The sequence below is a fragment of the Myotis myotis genome, unplaced genomic scaffold (genome assembly GCF_014108235.1).
Source record: "Myotis myotis isolate mMyoMyo1 unplaced genomic scaffold, mMyoMyo1.p scaffold_m19_p_28, whole genome shotgun sequence".
NCBI classification, from domain to species: domain Eukaryota; kingdom Metazoa; phylum Chordata; class Mammalia; order Chiroptera; family Vespertilionidae; genus Myotis; species Myotis myotis.
The window spans coordinates 806,782-818,139 of NW_023416333.1; positions in this window are offsets into that span (position 1 = coordinate 806,782).

Consider the following 11,358-nt stretch of genomic DNA (forward strand, 5'->3'; position numbering starts at 1 on the left):
GCTATAAGCAAATTAACCGCCATCTTAGTTGGCAGTTAATTTGCATATGTAGGCACAATGCAGGGAGGCGAAAGGGAAAGCAGGAAGAAGCCCCCTGCCACTGACAGTGATCATAAACCCAGGGGCGAGCTAATAGCTGGGGGGCAGGGCAAAGATGGCCCTTGGGCCGCCTTTGCCCTGCTCCCCAGCCATGATCGGAGAATTAGGTGCCTTTGCCACCCTGGCCAGTGATAGTAGGAAGTAGGGGTGGAGCCAGCGATGGGAGCTGGGCACGGTCGAAGCTGGCAGTCCCGGGAGCTAGGGGTCCCTTGCCTGGGCCTAAAGCGGAGGCCTCGATCACGGGGCCGCTGCAGCTGCGGGTCCCCGCTGCCCGGGCCAGACGCCTCAGCCAGAGGCGTCCTGCAGGGGAGGGGCGGAGCCCGCGTGATCACAGCGCCCCCCGCTGACACTGCGGGTGCCCGGTGCCCGGGCCGGACACCTAGGCCAGAGGCGTTAGGCCTGGGCAGGGGCGGAGCCTGCAACCGCGGGGAGCTGGGGGTCCCATGCCCAGGCCTGATGCCTGGGCCAGAAGCCTCAGGCCTGGGCGGGGGTCAGAGCCAGTGATCAGTGGGGAGATGGGGGTCCCCTGTCCAAGCCTGACACCTCTGGAGGAGGCATCAGGCCTGGGCAAGGGGCCGATCAGGCGATCGGAGGGTAATGGGGGTCTATGCCTCTGGCCGAGGCATCAGGCCTGGGCAAGGGGCAGAGCCAGCAATCGGAGGGGCCTGGGGGTCCCCTGCCCAGGTCTGACGCCTGGGCCAGAGGCATCAGGCCTGGGCTGGGGGCAGAACCAGTGATGGGGGGAAATGAGGGTCCCCTGCCCAAGCCTGACACCTCTGTCAGAGGCGTCAGGCCTGGGCAAGGGGCCGATCCTGCGATTGGAGGGTGATGGGGGTCAATGCCTGAGGGCTCCCAGTATGTGAGAGGGGGCAGGCCGGGCTGAGGGACACTCCCCCCCCCCCCACACACACCCAGTGCACGAATTTCGTGCACCGGGCCCCTAGTATATATATAAAAAATGGGAATAAAACCTGTTTAACATGAGTTAATTTCACCCCAATAAAGAAGTTCACGGGGTAACACTGAGAAATTATTAAGGTTTCTTTCCAATGAAAATGAAAACAAGAAAAATCATTCCAATTAGAAAGTACATAGATGCCAAATTGTGGTATGTCAGTCATTGCATTATAAGTTTCAAACTACTGTGTGGAAGTCAGTCATTGCATTATAAATTCCCAACTACTGTGTGGAAGTTACAGGGGCTTGAAAGGCTGATGTGGGACAGGAAGCTTTACATGCTGTGGGCATAGCACTGCAAAAAGAATGGCAGCGTAGAAGACAAAGTGAAAAACAAGAGAGCAACAGGAAATGAGAAATGAAAGAAATAGAATTAATTTTTCTGAGTTCAGCCAGCAGTGCAGCCTGGGAGACGTGTCCTCTCTCCACCTGCAGAGTTCATGCCAATTCAGCATCCTGGGTACAACAATGTCACTGTTATTGGAATATTCCTCTAAATTATGGAAAATCGCCTTAACCGGTTTGGCTCAGTGGATAGAGCGTTGGCCTGCGGACTAAAGGGTCCCAGGTTCGATTCCAGTCAAAGGCATGTACATTGGTTGCCTTCACATCCCCAGTAGGGGGTGTGCAGGAGGCAGCTGATTGATGTTTCTCTCTCATCGATGTTTCTGACTCTCTATCCCTCTCCCTTCCTCTCTGTAAAAAATCAATAAAATATATTTTAAAAAAAATAAAATAAAATAAATTATGGAAAATCTATTACACAGACTGCACTGTCCTCAGTGTAGTTCTGGTCACCTAAACATCAAAACCACAGATTGACATGCCCTCAAAAAGTTTTCAGCTGAACATATTGGCACAGAAAAGGAAGTAACTTTGATGACATCATTTACAAAACTCGAGAACTATTTTAAAAGATTGATGCAGCCCTAGCTGGTTTGGCTCAATGGATAGAGCATCGACCTGCAGACTGAAGGGTCCTGGGTTCAATTCCGGTCAAAGGCATATAACTAGGTTGCAGGCTCCTCAACCTGATCTTGTTACAGAAGAGCACAGAAATACCAAGCACGCTTCCTAGAGAAAGGGAGGGACCCCATTTATTAACACTAGTAGACTCTGGAAATAATTTCCAAATCAGAGTGAAGTAACAGGCAGAAGCTTCCCCTTTTATATAACCTTCTGGGGTCATTGTCTTGCAGATATGGTCCTGCCCCTTTTTGTGGGCTTACAGAAAAGCCCCCAGGTATCGATGATTTGTCCTGGGGCCAGCGATAACAGCCTCTCCCCTCCACTCCCCACACCCAGGGCAATGCATAGTTCAGTTTTTAGGGCCTGACACACCTTGCTAGACCAGTTTCCTCCTCAATCTGGAAAAAATATACTCAGGGAGCATTAAAATTTTTTTTTAAAAGATTTATTCACTAGCTTCATTCTCTAATAGAAGAAAACACGGCCTCTTACAATGTATACATGATTCCATGAAAAAGTGTACACAAGGTAAGTCCATATAATATACAACAGGTCACAGATCTTTAAGACAGAAACAATCAACCCGATGATTTCACTCACATACACACCAGGCATAAAACATAGGAACATCAAGTGATACGGGAATAAAAATCACATTAATATTTTCTTTTCAGAAGACTTCAAATGACTTCAATATAAAGAATAATCTAAGTTAATTGTACTTATGGAAACATCAATTCTTTTAATATATTCAAGTATACAAATATTACCTAACTACATTTAAAGTTTGGAGTACCGCTGGAGACCAATTCCAGCATGACAGCAGGGCTGCAACTGGGAATGGCTGAGGGCATTTCCCAAACCTGAATAAGATACATTAAATTGATTTCTGGCTGCCAGACAGCCCAGGGCATCTTAATCTATATGTTATTGCCTCCTACTGGCCAAACACCTGAACAGCCGTAGGGTAATTCCCCCATTCTGACAATGGACTCTGTAGGAAACCCTGACCCTTTGAAGTGTATATCTCTGCCTCATTTCAGGACAAATTGTGTTAATAAAAAGCATGTGGGGGGGGGGGGCTCCCTGGAGCCTTGCCTCCTCCTCCTCTTTGTCTCCCAGGTGTCCCTGGTGATGGCACAGGAAGGCCAGGTTGCAGGAACACACATTTTTATTTTGTTTCCCTCTTCAACATTTTTTACACTGTGGTAATAGTTATATTCAGTACTGAAAGCTTTCTAGGAATTTTTGACAGTATTTTTGAATAAAACATTTTTTTTGAAAAAAATACTTGTTAACTTATTCTATTTTCATTTGCCAAAGTCAAGAAATAGTTAAGAAATAAAAAAAGAAAAGAAAATGACAAGCCTCACTGCATGGCCCAAGTGACTGTGCAAGCCCAATGGGGACTAAGCCCATTTCCGGGCATGCACACTTCAGCCCAGTCCGTTGCAGTGCATGTGCCCTGCTGCGAGCATTCTGAGGGGAGAAGGGAGGAGAGGCGGCCGTTTTACTCCATCACAACGGTTATCCCATTGAGACTGAAAATGTGTGAAATGTGATTTGGCGTTTAAGAGCAACATCCTTCTGGAAAAGAATCCTAGGAGAAGATGAAGAGTCTCCCCAGCCAGTTGAACCCGTGGTTAATGATGTTCTTATAGCAAAAGTACAACCTTCATCTTCAAAATCTATACATCTGGTTGAAGAAGATACCTCAACAGCATTTTGCAGTGGAAGCACTTCTAAAGGAATGTGAAGAACTAAAGAATACAGCACAGAAGTGGGAACAAGAAACAGTAAAACTCAGAACATATATAGAAACGAATAGAATAGAAATCTGTGAAGCAGATGAGTAGAAAAAGAAGACTGATGAAAGAGCAAGACAGGATGTAGACACACCGGAGAACAAATCAATTCATTTTTACAGATACAAAGAGAATCTCAAGAAATGCCAGAGCAGATGATAAATGATCAGGATGCAATAAGAAGTTCTTTGGAACTCAGAAATAAAGAGCTGAAATCACAACTCTCCAGAGTGCAGACTTCTCAAGATGGTATCAAAAGAGAATTGGAAAAATATGTGTGACTCTGCCAAGAAGAAATGGAACGCAGAAAGTTATTGGAAAATAAGCTGATTTTCACAGGATGAAGGAGAGGTTAGCAGAGCTTAGCACCAAACTTCTGGAGAAACAGATGAATAGACTATTGCTCAGCAAGAGAAATTCTACTCAAAGAGAAAACTTGGACAGTGCTACCTCAAGGCCATGCACTTCCACTTACTGCAGGAATGCAGACACCATCTTCTACCAGCATATCCATGCCAGCCCCAGTCAGGCTGCTTTTGGATCCTCAGCGTTCGAAACCTGGTCACCAGGGGTCACCATGGTCTCTGGTTTACTCCAAGACACCGCCTCTTCCCCTGGAAGGCCTCTGCTCCAGATGTGGCAGGTGCATTGAGAAACCCTAATTAGAGAACTAAAAGAAGATGCTGCAAAATTTAAAGCTGAAACCTATAGAGCTTGTGCTGTAGGATCAATCAGTCAGTCAAGTTCATGCCAAGATCTACTTTTGAAAAATGCAACAAGAATATAAAGCGATTTTGCTGAAAAAATTACATGATCTGAAACATAAGCAGTAAAAAATTATTTACTGGATTCTTTACATAACATTTTTGCCTAAAGCCGTTCCATCCTTGCTGCTTGACATAGTCGCTGCAGGGAAGAAACATCTGCACAGCACATGTTCCAAGGGATCTGGCATATTTGGCATACTGTTCTTAATGTCTGCTCCCCTTCTTAGCGCTATGTGTTCTAACCAGGGCCACATCACCGAGAAAGGCTGTTTCCCCAGGTGGTAATGTTTCCCTGGAGTTAGGGACTAGGGAAGGGAATAAATCAGTAAAACTCCCTAGTGTTACAGAAATACCGTGTACTTCTTATGAGGAACTTAGACTAAGAATGTTAGCAATAAATTAAGGACTTAATCTCTCCTGGTCGCAGCCGAGACTCCTGTCAAGCCACATGGCTCACGACAGCTCTGCCGACTCAGTGAATCGTGGGCAAAGCTGTGCCACATTCACAGAGGATCAGGTGAAAACCCTCATTCAAGTATTCAACCAAATGCCTTACACAGACTATCCTATCAAGCGAAAGCTCGCTGCAGACACAGGCCTCGAAGAGTCTGAAATTAAGCTTTGGTTTCAGAATTGAAGATCTAGGCACGGAGGCCAGAGATCAGAGCCCCAGGACCACATGGGAGCAAGCCAAAGCCAAGACCACGACCAAGACCGCCCTGTGAAGACATTGCCAAGTAGTGGAAGTTCCTGTCCCGCCGATGCACAGTCCAGTTCTTCCTCGTCTGTCCCTAGTTCCCCCCGCCACCACTCCACGCTGGAGGTCAGAAGTAGCAGGATCATTGGTGTATCCCAGGCGAAGCTTCACCATATTCACAGAGGAGCAGAGTCGAAGATCTAGGCACGGACTTCAATGGAGATCAGAACCCCAGGACCACTTGGGAGGAAGCCAAGGCCAAGATCGGGACCAACACCACACTGTGGAGACGATGCCAAGTAGCGCAAGTTCCTGGCCCACTGGCACACAGTCCAGTTTTTCCCCGTATGTTCCTGTTTACCCCCATGCCACCACCCAGCGCTGGAGCTCAGAGGGAGCAGGACCATCGATGCATTACAGGTGAGGCTACACCATATTCACAGAGAATCAGGTGAAAACCCTCATCCAAGTATTCAACCAAACGCCTTACCCAGTCCCTGCTTCCAAGCGAAAGCTGGCTGTACACACGGGCCTCGAAGTGTATCAAATTGAGGTTTGGTTTCAGAATCAAAGAGCTAGGAACGGACTTCAAAGGAGATCAGAGCCACAGGACCACTTGGGAGGAAGCCAAGGCGAAGATCAGGTCCAAGACCACCCTGTGGAGATGATGCCAAATCTAAAAGACAAACGGAGTAGTACCAGGTTCACGGCCTCCCGAGTCTACAACCTCCTGATGGTCTTTGCCAGCAACCAGTACTCCGGGACTGAATTCCGGGAGAAACTTGCTAAGGAAGTTGGGGTCTCAGAGTCCACCGTCCAAATTTGGTTTAAAAATCTTAGATCTAAATTCACCAAAAACAAACCTGAGGAGTCTTCAGAACGGACTCGGAACCAGGAACAAGACCCTCTGACAGGAGCGCATCCAAGCGTTCCTTCTCAGGTACAGGAGCTACACCCAACAGCACCAACCTCATCAGCTACCGTCTTCCTTCCCCAAATCCCGGACCAGATGGATGAGCGGGGCACCTAAGGCCGCCCCTCCACCCGAAACACACCCTCCTCACCACGTCTCCCGTCTCCCCGGATGCAGAGCCCTCAGAGCCCTCTTCCCCCAAATGGACAGGACACCAGGAGGCCGACAGGTGCAGGGACCCGCGCAGCCCCGCCCCAGGCCCGCCCCCAGCACAGAGACGCCAAGGACCAGGAAAATAAACTCACCCAGTCATTTCATTTCATTTATTTATTTTAAAAAAATCTATTGATTTCAGAGAGGATGGGAGAGACATCAACGATGAGAGAATAAGTCCACCGCCTCCTGTATGGGCCGGGACTGGGTACGTGCTCGCCATGGGAATGGAACCAGCACCTTTTGATGAACATGAGGCTGCACAACCAGCTGAGCCACACCAGCCAGGGCTGAGGTGATTTTTAAGAAACATGTTAGCCCAGCTGAGTGCTGAGTGGTTGAGCATCGACCTATGAACCAGGAAGTCATGGCTCCATTTTCTGTAAGGGCACATGCCCGGGTTGGGGGCTTGATCCCCAGTGAGGGAGTGTGCAGGGGGGCAGCTGATCCATGATTCTCTCTCATCATTGATTTCTCTCTCTCTCTTTAGGTCTCTCTCTCCCTCTCTGAAATAAATATTTTATAAAAAGCTTGAAAACCAATCAAATAAAAAAATCAAAATCAAATTTAAAAATAAATTTAGGACTTGCTAGGCCCACATCCCCAGGGGTTTACCCACCAGAGAAAGTACCAAAGCCTATACCCCTAAAAACCCGCAGACACAGGCAGTCCCAAGGAAGACCACCGGCAAGGATAAAAGGACAAATATCAAAACAGTTAAAGAAATACTGCTGCAAACAATGCAGGCAGGCTCCTTATCTAAAAATCTTATGGCAGCCATGCAAACACTAAGACTTAAACTAAGTGCCAGGCAGGAAGTTAATCACCATAACTAACAATCACGCTTAAGCTACATAACCTTTACTTAGGCCATAGAATAGGAAAATCTCCTTCAATTATTTCATTATAGCTTAACAGCAGAGCAGTAGAATAGTGACCTTGGAATAGAAATAACAAATTAGCCCTTATAATGGAGCACAGAGACTAACCTTTAGAATGGAATGTAGAAACATAGACAAAAGATGAGATTAAAATCAACAGAGCTAGATAGAGATAAGATTTTTACCAAAGGTCAGATAAGAAACTATAAACATAAAACAAGAAACTGTAAAAGGTCAAAGGACAACCCAAAACATACCATGATGTAACTATAGAGACATGCTTATAGAATCAAATAGTATAAATACAGCGGTAACAGGACAATAAATAAGAACCTGACTATGCTGATCATCTGGACGGTATCTCCATGTCCTTCATTCTTCGCCGACCCAGTACCTCTGGACCGCTGGGGCTGGACCCCACCACATTTTGTTTTACATTAGACACATGAGGTGAATTCTTTATTAAAGAAAATTTTTTGATTGTATGTTAAAAAACAAAAAAGCATGGGGTCCTGGGGACGAGGAGAATCTAAAGCCTTAGACTTAAGACCTTAGATCTTAGCTCCTTTAGCTAAGCTCGTCTGACCCCCAAATGCTTTTCAAAATTGTATTTCATCTCTGGACTCTTTATTAGTCTCTGGACTCCTCTTATTTAACATCTACGCACAGCCTTCTCCAGATCCCTGAACCGTTCTTGATGCTGGGACAAGAACCCCAGCAGAGTACACTGTGTAATAAACATTCTAATTTCGAACAATATCTGAAAGGCACTTTGGCTATCCATCTACTGTAAATTCAGTAAAATTTTGAAATTCAAAATCAATTACATATTTGGATAACATTTTTACATCTTTTTTTTTTTTAGTTTTTATGAGTTTATTAAATCCTTATAAAACAGAATACAGAGCCAGTTAGCCTGGAGGTCAAATCACCCCCGGTATTGCCGACAACAATCAAGGCTTAACTACAACAAGACTGCGCACAAAGACCACAAGGGGGTGCACCAAGAAAGCATAAATAATGTGGAGACAAAGAAACATAACAGAAATGGAGAATATAGAGCTAAAAAACGCACTTTTAAGGTCTTTCAATAATTTGCTAGAAACTGCCGATAAATGTAGTGAGATCCTCAAGAAATCTAATGAGACCCTCGATATTGTGATAAAGAACCAACTAGAAATTAAGCATACACTGACTGAAATAAAGAATATTATACAGACACCCAACAGCAGACCAAAGGAGTGCAAGAATCAAGTCAAAGATGTGAAATGCGAAGAAGCAAAAAACACCCAACTGGAATAGCAAAATGAAAAAAGAATCCGAAAATACGAAGATAGTGTAAGGAGCCTCTGGGACAGCTTCAAGCGTACCAACATCAGAAGTATAGGGGTGCCAGAAGATGAGAGACAGCAAGATATTGAAAACCTATTTGAAGAAATAATGACAGAAAACTTCCCCCACCTGGTGAAAGAAATAGACTTACAGGTCCAGGAAGCGCAGAGAACCCCAAACAAAAGGAATCCGAAGAGGACCACACCAAAACACATCATAATTAAAATGCCAAGAGCAAATGACAAAGAGAGAATCTTAAAAGCAGCAAGAGAAAGAAACTCAGTTACCTACAAGGGTAACTGTCAGCTGATTTCTCAACAGAAACTTTGCAGGCCAGAAGGGAATGGCAAGAAATATTCAAAGTGATGAATACCAAGAACCTACAACCAAGATTACTTTATCCAGCAAAGCTATCATTCAGAATTGAAGGTCAGATAAAGAGCTTCACAGATAAGGAAAAGCTAAAGGAGTTCATCACCACCAAACCAGTATTATATAAAATGCTGAAAGGTATCCTTTAAGAAGAGGAAGAAGAAGAAAAAGGTAAAGATACAAATTATGAACAACAAACATGCATCTATCAACAAGTGAATCTATGAATCAAGTGAATAAATAATCTGATGTACAGAATGAACTGGTGATCATAATAGAATCAGGGACATAGAAAGGGAATGGACTGACTATTCTTGGGGGGGAAAGGGGTGTGGGAGATGCCGGAAGAGACTAGACAAAAATCGTGCACCTATGGATGAGGACAGTGGGTGGGGAGTGAGGGTGGAGGGTGGAGGGTGGGGCGGGAACTGGGAGGAGGGGAGTTATGGGTGGGAAAAAAAGAGGAACAAATGTAATAATCTAAACAATAAAGATTTAATAATAAATAAATAAAAGAAGTTTGATATCTACCTAACACAATTAAATATGAAGGTAAAAGGTTACATGTTAAGTATTTTAAAGGACAAACCATAACTCATTATAGTTGTATGGATCCAGTTTGCTAATTACATTATGAAAGTACACTGGAGGTATAATTGTTGTAGATATTAGTAACATTAGCAGTATTGATTTCATTTATTTGTCTGGATAAAAAAAACAACAGAAAAAAACAAAAACAAACAAACAACAAAAAAAACAGAATACAAAATTCTGGCATTGACAGTTGGTGTCAAGAAAAACTTTTGAACTGTATCAGTTTACCTGGAACAGTGGAGTTAAAGTGCTTGGATTTCGTTCACCCACTTTATTTTTTTGAGTATTTTGGGTTGTTTTTATTGTAGTTTATTTCTAGTATTATGCCATTGTGGTCTGAGAAGATGCTTGGTATGATTTCAATCGTCTTGAATTTGGGGAGACTTTGTTTGTGACCCAATATGTGGTCTATTTTTGAAAATGTCCCATGAGCACTTGAGAAGAATGTATACTCCATGCCTTTGGGGTGAAATGTTCTGAAGATGTCAAGTCCATCTGATGTAGTGAGTCATTTAGGATTGCTGTTTCTTTGCTGATTTTTTGTCTAGAGGGTTTATCCAGTGATGTCAGTGGTGTATTAAAGTCCCCTCTATGATTGTATTGTTGTCGATCTCTCCTTTGATATCTTCCTGGAGTCTTTTTATGTATTTGGGTGCTCCTGCATTGGGTGCATATATGTTTATCAGGGTTATATCTTCTTGTATCGATCCCTTTAGTATTATGAAGTGGCCTCCCTTATCTCTTGTTATGGCCTTCACTTTAAGGTCTACTTAGTCAGATATAAGTATTGCTACCCCAGCTTTTTTTTCATTTCCATTTGCCTGAAAGATATCTTTCCCTCCCTTCATTCTCAGTCTGTGTGAGTCCCTTATTCTGAGGTTGGTCTCTTGTAGACAGCAAATATATGGGTCATGCTTTTGATCCATTCAGCCACACGATGTCTTTTGATTGGAGCATTTAGTCCATTTACGTTTAAAGTTATTATTGAGAGGTACTTGTTTGTAGCCATTTCTAATTTTAGTGCCTGTTTTCCTTCTTAACTTTTTATTTCTTCTTTTTACAGCAGTGCCTTTAACATTTCTTGCACTGCCGGCTTCGTGGTGATAAACTCCCTTAGCCTTTTTTTGTCTGTGAAGCTTCTTATTTCCCCTTCAATTTTGAATGATAGCCTTGCTGGATAGAGTATTCTTGGATTCGGTCCTTTGCTTTGCATCACTTTGTAAATTTCCGTCCATTCTTTTCTGGCCTGATGTGTTTCTATTGAGAAGTCATTTGATAATCTAATGGGAGATCCCTTGTATGTAAATTTCCGTCTCTCTGCTGCAGCCTGTAAGATTCTCTCTTTGTCCTGAACATTTGCCATGGTACTTATGATGTGTCTTGGTGTGGGCCTTTTCGGGTTCACCAGGATTGGGATTCTCTGTGCTTGTGTGACTTTTATCTTCCCCACCTCAGGGAAGTTTTCTGATATTATTTCTTCAAATAGGTTTTCTAACCCTTGTTCTTCTTTCTGTTGTTCTGGCACCCCTATTATTTGTATGTTGTTTTGTTTCATGATGTCCCATAGCTCCTTAGGCTCTCCTCCTGTCTTTCAATTTTATTCTCCAATTGCAGTTCAGTTTGGGTGTGTTTAGATTCCCTGTCTTCTAATTCACTAATTCGGTCCTCCGCTTCTCCTAGTCTAATGTTGAAACTTTCAATGGTGTTTTTTATTGCCGCTATGTCACACTTCATTTCTTCTTGGTTCTTACATAATTTA